The sequence below is a fragment of the Rattus norvegicus genome, chromosome 12, assembly GCF_021556685.1.
Source record: "Rattus norvegicus strain SHRSP/BbbUtx chromosome 12, alternate assembly SHRSP_T2T, whole genome shotgun sequence".
NCBI classification, from domain to species: Eukaryota; Metazoa; Chordata; class Mammalia; order Rodentia; family Muridae; genus Rattus; species Rattus norvegicus.
The window spans coordinates 11,445,245-11,457,907 of record NC_141545.1 but is presented as its reverse complement, the minus strand read 5'-3'; the positions used below and the strand labels follow the sequence as shown (position 1 = coordinate 11,457,907).

Below are 12,663 nucleotides of genomic sequence, written 5' to 3'. Positions count from 1 at the left end.
CTAGTGGGGGTAAAAGACAGTTTGTTTTATATCATTTTACAACAACATGAAGGTTCAAAAAACATTATGAATGTTTTAATTCCCTTGTTTAAATTCCTCTCAAAAGTGCTGTGATTTACCTTGTGCAGTAATAATTACATCAGAAAAAGAAAGCCAGTCATCGATCTGCGGCTTTCCAAGCACCCAATCGGCAGAACTGCTGAACACATTCAGTGAGCAAAGAATTCCCAGAAAGCTGTGCTCCATTCGCCAAAACTCGACGGTCGGGTTTCATCTGCAAGCGCCTGTGAATACAGCAGCTGACGGTGTGAGTATGTGGTCCACACTTGCCAGCAGTTTAGAAGCCTCCTGTGGAGGCGCGCCCAGGGTCCAGGGAAGGATTGCTGCAACCCGGAGGAAATGCAGAAGCCTTGTACACGTGCCTCGTGGATGACTCAGTGACATCTGTCCTTGTCGCGCGCCAGGATTGCCAGCGGGCATTCTATAACTAAAAGAGACAGCAGGCCAGCTTCCTATTTTTGTTTTTTTGGACAAAGAAGCCTTCAAGAATTACACCAGAGGAAGATTAAGAACAACCTCTTCAACAAATGGTGCTGGGGACACTCACGTAGAAGAACGAAGCTAGATAAACGTAGGTTTGACCTACTGCTTTCGTTCCATAAGTATTTTTAAATTTAGTTTTACTTTCTGTGTGTGAGTGGCTTGCCCACGTGTGTGCCACATGCATGCCTGGTTTTGTGGGTCCCCGGAGCTGGGGTTACACAGGTTTGGGAGCAGTCATGTGGGCGCTGGGAATCAAACTCTGCTTCTCTTCAGAAGCGGCCCCTGCTCAGCTCAGTCATCCCCGTAGCCCCCAACTTCCATACATTTTAATGGTTCGTTTCATCTTTCCAAACCAGGAGCATGTATGCCTTGATGGTGTTTCCCTCCAAAGATATCTGCTTAAGCTTCGACCCCTGGCACCTGCAATTGTAACTTTCTTGAGAATAACGCCCTTGTACAAGTAAGCAAAGTGACGTAAGACCGTTAGGTCAGCCACTGTGGCGGACAGACAGATGGATGGGGGGATTTGGCCATGAAAAAAGATGGCGGTGGAGACTATAATGGTGTTGCCACAGCCAGCTACTACAAAACCAAACGAGTGAGCCTTCTCTACAAGCTTTTGAGAAAGAGCACAGACCTTCAATGTTAGCATTCTGCCTAAGCTCTGCCCTCACAGTTACCTGGCAACAGCCAGGTAGGCCTGACTCACCATAAAAGGGGCTGCTTGCTCCCTCCTCTCTCTTTTAACTTTCTCTTCCCTTCTTGCTCACCCTCTCTCTCCATGTGCTCATGGCAGGCATCCTCTCTCTCTCTCTCTCTCTCTCTCTCTCTCTCTCTCTCTCTCTCTCTCTTTCTCTCTCTTTGATTCTACTACCCTCTTAACTCCCCTCCCCATACCCTGAATAAACTCTATTCTAAACTATACCGTGGCTGGTCCCTGAGGGGATGGGGGCAGCATGGGCCTGCCGAGGTACCCCCTTCCCCATACCTCTACTGAACATATCCACCCCCTGACCCCTCCACCACTGCTCTTTTATCTTTTTAAAAACACATCAGTCAACACCAAGATTTCAGGCTTTGTACCTCCCATCACTTTGGGGGACTAAATTTTTCACCCCGGGGTTGGAAAAGGGAGACACAGTTAAAACACTGAGTCGAAGAAGACCAAGTTGGGATGAAGGATCTGGGATGAATCGCTCTTCAAACTCAGGTCAGAGTCAGTACTGACTAAGAGAACCTCTTGAAAATAAAGATCCTGGGCCCCTCCCCAAAATTCTGGGACATGGGTGATAGATTTGGGGGTCACAGCCTCGAGGGTGGACTTGTGTTAAGTGTAAAGGTATCTTTTCTGATGTTTCATAAACACCTCTTCCCATCCTCGGTCTCTGCCTCCCTCCCTCTCCCCACCTCTCTCTTTTCCAAGACTCTGTCTTCTCAATCCTCTGCAGCGGCTACCAAGAGAGGCCACCCACCTCTGAGCGTCCACCCGGACTTGCAGGCAAATACTCATGCACAGAAAATAAAAGTGAAAAGTAAATCCTTTAAGAAAGAATATTAGATTGAGTGCCCTACCTGTGGGTTTTGCATAGCAACAAGTCAGCGTCTTCATAAGTAACTACTGGAGATATTGCCTGACATGGAAATAAAACAGAAGTGAATGGTGTTTCCTTTACTTGATGTCATTGGGGGGAAAGACAGAAGGAGTTTTTAGAAATGAGCTTAGTATTGTTGTCCGATGACAAAACAGTACATTCAGTTTCCAGGCTTTTTGGAAATGGGAGGATGTTCTAGACTCAGAAAGACAAGCACCACATGTCCTCTCTCCTCGTGGATCTCACCTTCTAACTCTTATACGTATGCCTGGGAGACGGGAAGGGGAAATACCAGGGAAAGAGAAACAGGACCCAGGAAAGAGGAAAAACCATGCTCAGGGTGAAATTTTCCTTAAAAGCAGATCTGAGCTGGTGTTATCTGTGCCATGTTTAAATCCTAAAAAGTCATGATTGATTGGATTAGCATCTGACCACTTGGGAGAAAGAAGCCTTCAGTTTCTGAGTTCGTTAAGCATCGCTCTTCAACCTTTCCTTCCAGGTGGATTTCCTCTTCCCGTTAGTCACCCCTCGAAGACGTCATGCTGGGCCTTCCACCTCCGCACAGGTCTGCATGTTTAACAGTTCCTGCCGAGTCCCATTTTCATTCTTATCAACGTGCCTTTCTTTTTTTATTAGTTCTTATTGTGTAAATTTAACTCTTCCAAGAAAGTTTTGGGGGAAATCACCTCTCCGCCCCCAAAAAAATTTCATTAAAAGATGATAACGGGTTGGAGAGATGGCTCCGTGGTAGTCTTGTGTACTGTGCTGTCTTGCCTCAGACCTCAGCTCCATGCCCGGGATTCACACTGGGAGGCTCCCAGGCACTGGTGACTTCAGCTCCAGAGGGCACCTGCACTTATTTTCATGTAACTCCCACACTTGCTTTCACATAACTTCTCAAGGGCAATGACAATATTGTACGGATAGACATTGGAGTTGGGGCGCCAGGTTGGCTCTGCTTTGGAAGTTCCACATCTCTTGGGAGCTCCAATGAAATCCCAAAGTGGGAACCGATCTGACCCAGGCTAAGCGCCACACAATTGTGGAGAGGCCTGTAACTCACAGTTAAGGCAGGCAGGAGGCTCTATTTGACACGGGGAGGCACCTGACTCTCAGAGGAAGACTTGAGATTGAGAGTCTCTGGCCCTGAGTACTGGATAAGTGACTGGCTCCTCAACCACACTAGGACCAAGACAACGTGATTCTCCACAAATCGCCAATTCTCTGACGATGGCGCCTAATGAAAATAACATGGAGGGATTGGGGATTTAGCTCAGTGGTAGAGCGCTTGCCTTGCAAGCACAAGGCCCTGGGTTCAATCCTCAGCTCTGAAAAAAAAAAAAAAAAAGAAAAGAACATGGAAGGACTACCAGACAAGGAATTCAAGATATACGAAAGCGAAGATGGACTCGCTGAAGAAAACTCAAACCAGAATTATCCTGGGAATGTAAAACTTAAGGAACTGAACTGAAAATGTCAGGGTAAATATCCCTACCAACAGCATGGATCATGTTAAAAACAAAAACAAAACAAAACAAAAAAAACCAAGAATCAGGGATGCAAGACAATGAGGAGGAGGAACTGAATCTGTCAGTAAAAATCAACGAGGTCAACAATAGGTTTTAAAAGATATATGAGCCAAAAATGGGAGGTTCTCAGATTCCGAGAAATGACCTAACTTTCAGGCCATGGACACAGCATAAGGAGGAGAATGTAATCGCGAAGGCACAGAGAATATTTTCAAGAAGGCGCCCAAGCCTAGGGAAAGCGATGCTCATCCAGGTACAAGAACAGTAACAGAAACTCAAAAAGGAAGCCCCCACCATGATGTATGATGTATTATAGTTAAAATACAGAGAGCAAGAGTAAAGAAAGGGTATTAGAAGCTGTGAGAGAGGGGTTGGGGATTTGGCTCAGTGGTAGAGCGCTTGCCTAGGAAGCGCAAGGCCCTGGGTTCGGTCCCCAGCTCCGGAAAAAAAAAAAAAAAGAAGAAGAAGAAGAAGCTGTGAGAGAGAAGCTTCAGTCACTTGTAAAGGCAGGTACATCAGAGTAAAACCTGGTTACTCGACCGAAACTTTGAAGCTAGAATAACCTGGTAAGATATGTGTTGCAAGTTCTGAATGGCACAGATGTCACCCCATACTGTTATACCCAGGAAAACTGCTATTAAAATTGAAAGAGAAATTAAAAAAAAAAAGTTCCGTGAGAAAGACAGACTAAAGGAATTCATGGCCACTAAACCAGAGCTACGGAAGATACTAGAACGAATATTTCAGTCCGAAGACACTAATAAATACCTCAAGATGTCATGAGGGATTAATAATCCCAGAACGGTTCATCAAATAGGTCTGAGAAAACACCACAAAGCAACAAAAAGAGAGGAGTCATATCAGTGTGCAGCACCCATCAGTAACTCTTAATAATGTCTCCATTCGAGGTTGGGGATTTAGCTCAGTGGTAGAGCACTTGCCTAGCAAGCTCAAGGCCCTGGGTTTGGTCCCCAGCTCCAAAAAAAAAAAAAAAATAATGTCTCCATTCCCTAGTAAAGAGACACAGTCTAGCAAATGAGATGGGACACAGGATCCACCTCGGTCCCGTCTCCAGGAAACACACCTTACTATCAAAGGTAGACACCAGCTTAGGGTAAAGGGAAGGAAAGAAGTATGCCAAACTGCTGGAACCAAGAAACAAGTAGGCAGAACTGTCTGAATAGACTTCAAACCAAAACTAGTCAGAAGAGATCAATAAGGAATGTCGCCTCATATTCATTAAACAACCATTCCTCCCAGAGTAATACAGTTCTAAACATTTACACACCAAACACGGGGCATCCAATTTCAGAAATTATTAGAACTGAAACAATAGATTTAACCCCCAACACTATCAGGGGAAAAAAAAGTAACCATTGATATTACCCAGATGAGATGCCTGTGAGTCACAATAACAATAAGCCTGGTAAGATCCGCCCATTGTGCAAGATCAGCACGGGTTATGGGAGTAACCACCTGCTTTCTGATTAGATTTAAAGCCTGCTCCACACTACGAAAGCTGTGCCTGGTGCTGTTCACTGGCTCACAGAGCCATAGGTCGACCCTAGGGGAGACTCTAATATGTTGATTCCACTAAATAGATTGTAATAAACTGCTCCGTGAGTCCTTATTTTTATATTCATATCAAGGATTTCATCTGCTGTGCAAAGAGGACTGTTTGAGTTGATTGTTTGACACGGCTCTACAATGTTACTTCCAGGTCTCTCACACTACAAGAGCTCCAAGACCCATGAACACGGGCACCACACCTACGAAGTCTCCAGCCCCAGTTAAGTCTCTGGTGTTTGAACTGCATGGAGCTGTGAAGCCTGGCTTCCTGGTTATGGTGCCAGTCCTGCTGCAGTCCCAGGAGCAGCTGGTTCAGGAGAGTAGGTTGCTGTCTCTGTGAGGCAGAGGCAGGGGAGGGAGGCTGTTTTCCTTATATTCTATCACTGCCATCTTGACCCGATCTTGCTCCTTCCGATTTGGCATCTGTAGCATTCTTGTATAGTTCCCATTCTGATTGTGAAACGGAGGCGCTAGCACTGTAAACAGCTTTGGGATCAGGTCCTTCTCAGTAAGCCAGAAGTCAGCCATATGCCTGGCTCACTCATTGATGAGTCAATAAGCTTTCCATAGTCAATGAGCTTCTCCGCATAGCCCCTCATCTCATCCCTGCATACCCATGTCGCCTTGATGCGTTCATGGTGAACTGGGCCTGTGAGCAAGTTCCATAACAGGTGGATGAGGGATTCGGGACCGTGGTGTGAGAGAGATAGCAGCAGCCAGTGACAGCCTCATGCTCCCACCTTAGCCCTGCCATGCTCCCAGTTTAGCACCATCTCAAGTTCTTTTTTTTTTTTTTTCTTTTTTTTCCGGAGCTGGGGACCGAACCCAGGGCCTTGTGCTTGCTAGGCAAGCGCTCTACCACTGAGCTAAATCCCCAACCCACCACCTCGAGTTCTTATTTGTATGCCTGGAGATTAGTGCATCTCTCGGCTCGCATCAGAGAAGCTTCTTCTTTACAGTAGCCGGCGGTTGATACAGAGATCCATCCATAACCAGTTGACGTGCAGAGAATAAGAAACCGTGGAGTGATCAGCACTCATTGAGACATCTGTATATTTCCCACACATACAAGGTTCAGGAATAGTCATTGGAAGATTGTAGCTGGCATAGTGGTGCAGCCCTTTAATCCCAGCAGCACTCAGAAGGCAGAGGCAGGTGAATCTCTGTGAGTTCAAGGCCAGCCTGGTCTACATAGTAAGTTCCAGGACGGGCAGGGCTACACAGAAAGACTGTGTAGATATCTTCCTCAAGATAAGGAAGGAAAGAAGGGAGGGAGGAAGGGAGCGAGGGAGGGAGGGAGGGAGCGGGGGAGGGAGGGAGGGAGGGAGGGAGGAAGATTGTAAGAGCCAGAGGAGGTTGTCGATAGAGAAACAGTGCTAAGGCGTGACAGTGCACACATGAACACACAGCAGTTGTGACTACATGCATGATGCCTGCACAAGATCCAGCTAGGCAAAACCCAGCATAGGGGTTGGGGACTTAGCTCAGTGGTAGAGCGCTTGCCTAGCAAGCGCAAGGCCCTGGGTTCGGTCCCCAGCTCTGAAAAAAAAAAAAAAGAAAAAAGAAAAAAGAAAAAAAAAACCCAGCATAGATGGGGAGGGGCTCGTGAAGACCCTCCCAGTCTGAGAGTTTAAGAACAGGCAAGTGAAGACTGCCTGAGGATGGAGAGTCGGTTATCTCCAGGCATGGAGGCCGAGAAGCTACCCACGCTCCAGTCCTGTACTTATGCACAACCATAAGTGTGCTCAATGGATATTAAAAAAAAAGAGAGAGACGGGGTTGGAGGATTTAGCTCAGTGGTAGAGCACTTGCCTAGCAAGTGCAAGGCCCTGGGTTCGGTCCCCAGCTCTGAAAAAAAGGAAAGAAGAGAGAGAGAGAGAGAGAGAGAGAGAGAGAGAGAGAGAGAGAGAGAGAGGGAGGGAGAGAGAGAGAGCGCACAGAATTGGAGGTTAAAATGATGGAGGAATAGAAGAAGAAATGGAAAAGAAAGAATATGAGGTGGGTGAGACCCAAACACATATATAGAGCTATGGACATTAAATAATTGTTTAAAGAGCAAAACCAGAAACATTGTAAAGAGAAAATCATAAATAATGAAAAATATAGCAGAAAAAATATATTTTCAAAGTCTCTTGAAAAGTAATTTTTTGAGACAGGGTCTCACTATATAGACCAGGCTGGCCGTGAACTCACAGCTGATTACTCTGCCTCCTGAGTATTCGGATTAAAGGTATTTACCACCTCATCCAGCTCTTCCTTGGAATCTTAGACTACTAAAGGAGCACATTTACATCATTAGATCAGTGGTTCTCAGCCTTCCTAATGCTTCGACCCTTTAACCAGTTCCTCCTGCTGTGGGGACCCCCAGCCATAAAATTATTTCACTGCTACTTCATAACTGACATTTTGCAACTTCTATGATCATAATGTAGATATCTGATATGCAGAATATCTGGTATGTAACCCCGTTAAAAGGTCATTCAACCCCCTAAGGGGTTGCAAACCTTAAGTTGATAGCCATTGCTTTAGATGGCATGAACAATATTTCATTTTCCCTTTCCTTATGTTTAGAGGAATTAGAATTACCTTTTTGAAAATTGTATGCTGCTCTGAGATTTTTAACGCCGTGCTCTGATGTCTAAATAGATTCTAATTGACCTCGTTACTATGCTAATGCGCTCCATGACAGTCAGGATGCCTCTCTTACACCTTCACCTTTTTGTTGTTGTTGTTGTTGTTGTTGTTGTTTGTTTGTTTGTTTGTTTTTTGTTGGAGCTGAGGACAGAGCCCAGGGCCTTGCGCTTGCTAGGCAAGCGCTCTACCACTGAGCTAAATCCCCAACCCTACCTTTTTTTCTGAACTGTGGTTGAATCTAAAATTGTCTCTTTTTTCCCCCAAGAGATGATACTGAGATTTTTCTATTTACCTCTTATGGTAGTGCTGGGGATTGATCCGAGGTCCCGCATGCTCCCGAGGTCCAGCACTGAGCCACACCCCTGGCCCTTTGTTCCTTTAGTTATCCTAACAGCTCCTTAAGCAGCATTTTCTAATTCATCAACATTGATTAGTTGACTCCGTGACACATTGTAAAAACTGGTAATTTGGGTATATTTTCAGCATGTTATTATAAATTTCACTTTTACAATTATTGTGAGGCTAAGACACTTACAATTTTAAGCCGTGACCTCAAATCAGAAACTGTATGTCCTAGTTTTGCCATGATAAAACACTTTGACAAAGACAGCTTGTAAAAGTAAACATTTAATGGGGGTTTACGTTCCCAGGGAGTGAGAGACCATGGCCATCATGGCGGAGCGCATGGCAGCAGGCAGGCAGGTATGGCGCTGAAGTGGTAGCTATGAGCTCACATCTTGATCTGCAAGTAGAAGGCACAGCGGAAACTTATTTTAATACAAGTGTAATCAGTAAATTAGTTCGCTGACTATTTCTTTACCTTTGCTAGTCCCCAATAACCACTCAGAGGAACTGAGATTTGTTTCAGGCTGCCCTGCAATATCTGGGCAGCTAAATGACCACCCAGGATCCCGTAATACTTACATATTATTATTAATCTGGCTCTTTATGCCTTAGATGTGTCTTCCCATGGTGTTTTCTTGGATCCTTGAGGCAGATCTGAATCTCCTCCCCCTCTTCCCCTCCCCTGTCTGGTAGAAATCCCCCCTGGTCTCTCTTCTGCTCAGCCACTGGGTGATCAGCACTTGTTGTCACGGTGGAGAATAAATGGTAAGAATTGTTTACACAGACTTGAGACAGGAGATGCTTGACCTAAGCATTGCAATGTGTGTGGGTTGGCCTGGTGTTGTTTGTTGTGTGTGTGGGTTGGCCTGGTGTTGTTTGTTGTGTGTTGTGGGTTGGCCTGGTGTTGCTTGTTGTGTGTTGTGGGTTGACCTGGTGTTGTTTGTTGTGTGTTGTGGGTTGGCCTGGTGTTGTTTGTTGTGTGTGTGGGTTGGCCTGGTGTTGTTTGTTGTGTGTTGTGGGTTGGCCTGGTCTTGTTTGTTGTGTGTGTGGGTTGGCCTGGTATTGTTTGTTGTGTGTTGTGGGTTGGCCTGGTGTTGTTTGTTGTGTGTGTGTGGGTTGGCCTGGTGTTGTTTGTTGTGTGTGTGGGTTGGCCTGGTGTTGCTTGTTGTGTGTTGTGGGTTGACCTGGTGTTGTTTGTTGTGTGTGTGGGTTGGCCTGGTGTTGTTTGTTGTGTGTGTGGGTTGGCCTGGTCTTGTTTGTTGTGTGTGTGGGTTGGCCTGGTGTTGTTTGTTGTGTGTTGTGGGTTGGCCTGGTGTTGTTTGTTGTGTGTTGTGGGTTGACCTGGTGTTGTTTGTTGTGTGTGTGGGTTGGCCTGGTGTTGTTTGTTGTGTGTTGTGGGTTGGCCTGGTGTTGTTTGTTGTGTGTGGGGGTTGGCCTGGTGTTGTTTGTTGTGTGTGGGGGTTGGTCTGGTGTTGTTTGTTGTGTGTGTGGGTTGGCCTGGTGTTGTTTGTTGTGTGTGTGGGTTGGCCTGGTGTTGTTTGTTGTGTGTGGGGGTTGGCCTGGTGTTGTTTGTATTCTGGTGTTAATTCTACTTGCTCATGAGGGGTCGCTCCAGGCCGTCAGTTACTCAGGAGATCCCTACTGAACCTTCTTCCCCTTTTAACTGGTCAATAAAGGCTGGAGCCTGTGATTGGGCAGTGGAAGAGAAAGGAGGGACCAGAGGTTTGAGAGTGGGGCCAGGTGGAGAGGCAGAGAAGGATGAGAGGGGAAGGACAGAAGATGGAAGGAGAGGAGGAGGAAGCCATGATGGACCAGAACCATGTGGCCAGGAAAAACCACAGGTAGCAAGGAGTCGTACAGCTGGGGGGTGTTAGTACAGTGTTATGTCCATCCAATCTAGACATATAGCTTATAATTATAATTACTGGATTGTGTGTTTTTATATGGGCTTATTGGGGTTGGAAATTCCTGCAACAACGGTGCAGTCTCTGGATTGAAAGAAGGTACGAGGGCAGAGAAATCAGCATTTGGACAACACGAGGGTCACCTTCCCACAGTGCATAGAAACATTATGCCTACAGCAGAAAGACAGACGCACTGGGCATAGTGGGAGTCTTTTGAAACCTCAAGTCCCTCCCCCAGCGACGCACCTCCTCTAATAAGGCCACACCTCCTAAACCTTCCCAAACACTTCCACTCGCTGGGAACCAAACATTCAAATATATGAGCCTATGGGAGCCATTCTCATTCAAAGCACCACACTATGTCTATTAAATACTTAGTTAGTGCTTCTAATTACAGAGCTTGGAAGGTGCTGTTTTAAAAATACAACCACAGAAATAGAACTACATAGTCCATACGGAGGAAATTGATGGTATTTCAAGAAAATACCTAGGGGGTTGGGGATTTGGCTCAGTGGTAGAGCACTTGCCTAGCAAGCGCAAGGCCCTGGGTTCGGTCCCCAGCTCCGAAAAAAAAAAAAAAAAAAAAAAAAAAAAAGAAAGAAAGAAAGAAAATACCTAGGATCCTATAGATAAAGGTCAACTCAATCACAGGCGCTACTCCCTTAGAGTAACTTTTGAGGCTCATAAAGCCAACCAAAGACCATTCCTAGACCACTGGGGGGGCAAAGAGGGGCTTGTGCAAGAGAAAAGCCTGAAGCAATTCGGCTCAGTGATGCTTCTAAAGACCTGGACTCTATACATTACCGACTCCTAAAGCCTAACCAGGTTGGAAATTCTCCCTCTGAGCATGTAAGGAGCAGTACATGCTTCTGTCTTCAAAGAGACTGGATTTAGCCTAGCCTGATTGCATGTTGATAATCAAGGTACTAGAACTCTCCACGGTACGTAGACATGGATGGAAAGGGCATGTGTCTCTCTGCAGGATGCAGCCTCTGGTTTATCTGCACATGGGCCCCCAGTCAGTACGTATGCTAGTCAGTAAATACCACTGTAATTTCTCATGTCAGCAGAATTCCAGAAGCTGGTCGGCCAGTTTCTAACGTTAGGGATTAATTTCCTACAGGTTTTACTGCCCAGTGAAGCCAAGCTCTGCGTCGCGATGAGAGTCGTGAGTACTCTGTGCTTCAAGAACCTCCTGGACCTGAAAATGCTGTGGTTGCTTTCAAAAATGTGGCAAATACATGGATCTTCCAGCCATCAGTGTCTGTGAGCTGAAAAGTGCCGGACAGTAATGAGAACTGCACCTTCAAAGCTGGCTAACATGAGGAGAGGCAGCCAGGAGAACTTCACCAATTGCAAACCTGTCCTGGGACAGTCTGCCAACCATTGGGTTAATTGTCAGTATTGGGGAGTCTACCTCTATTAGGCATCTACCTAGAATGGCAACTTTTAAAAGATTTATTTATGTATACAGCATTCTGCCTGCATGTGTGCCTGCAGGCCAGAAGAGGGCACCAGATCTCATTATAGATGGTTGTAAGCCACCGTGTGGTTGCTGGGAATTGGTCAGTGCTCTTAACCGCTTAGCTCTCTCCAGCCCGAATGGCATCCTTTAAAAGAAATGGTTAATATATTAAATAGTCTAGAACTCTATGCCCATTAGGGACTTTAAAAAATGCTTCCTGCCCCATGTGTGTGTGTGTGTGTGTGTGTGTGTGTGTGTGTGTGTGTGTGTGTGTCTGTGTGTGTGTCTGTGTGTGTGTGTCTCTGTGTGTGTGTCTGTGTGTGTGTGTGTGTCTGTGTGTGTGTGTCTGTGTGTGTGTGTCTGTGTGTGTGTGTCTGTGTGTTTCTGTGTGTGTCTGTGCGAGTGTAAGTATTCACAGAGACCAGAAGAAGGCTTCAGATCTGTTAGACCTGGTATTATAGGCAATTGTGACCATCCTGTTGAAGATGCTGGGAACCTAGCTTAGGTCCTCTGGAAGAGACACGAGTGGCAAGTATCCTTAAGCCCTGAGCCATTTCTCCAGCACCCATTAAAGAGGCTAAAGTTGAAAAAATGGCAGAAATCCTTGTCCTGTCTTGATGCAAGATTTCCATTCGGCAAAGTACTGTTTCTGAGTCACACCCTGCCCCCGGGCAGACTCTTAGGTCTGTAGCTGACCCAGTATTCACACCGCAAACACACTCGGAGTTGTCTCTCAAGTTCAAATTCCCATGGAAATCAAACAAAAAGAGAAAAGGGGAAAGAAATCCTGTGTCTTTTAAAAGTTACCTTTATTCTCACATTTACCAAGAACAAAAATGACATTGGGCCCACCCCCACCCACATCTTTTTACATATCAAAAGGGGAAACAAGCTGTTTCTGGAGGAGCCTAGGTTTTGTGACAGTGGTTCTAAAAATTTGGGTCACTGATCTCTTTTGAATTTTAATGAGAGTAAAAGCTCATGCTAGGAAAACGAATACATAAATATAAATTTTCAAATAGGAATTCTTGAGGGGCTCGATAATCTTGTTTCCTGTCCTTGAAGCTTGCGTAGTAAATAAA

At 45.7% G+C, this 12,663-nt stretch overlaps 1 long non-coding RNA gene and 1 pseudogene across 1 annotated transcript; one reads left to right on the top strand and one right to left on the bottom strand.

Moving 5' to 3' along the window:
* The first annotated feature begins 471 nt into the window (after window positions 1-471).
* On the top strand, window positions 472-2,871 carry LOC120095826 (uncharacterized). Its single transcript, XR_015634571.1, has 3 exons — window positions 472-631; window positions 900-1,003; window positions 2,635-2,871. It is a non-coding gene; the product is annotated as an uncharacterized LOC120095826 (long non-coding RNA).
* Window positions 2,872-5,454: 2,583 nt separating this feature from the next.
* Mrpl17-ps1 (mitochondrial ribosomal protein L17, pseudogene 1) lies at window positions 5,455-5,965 on the bottom strand (annotated as a pseudogene).
* Window positions 5,966-12,663: the final 6,698 nt, after the last annotated feature.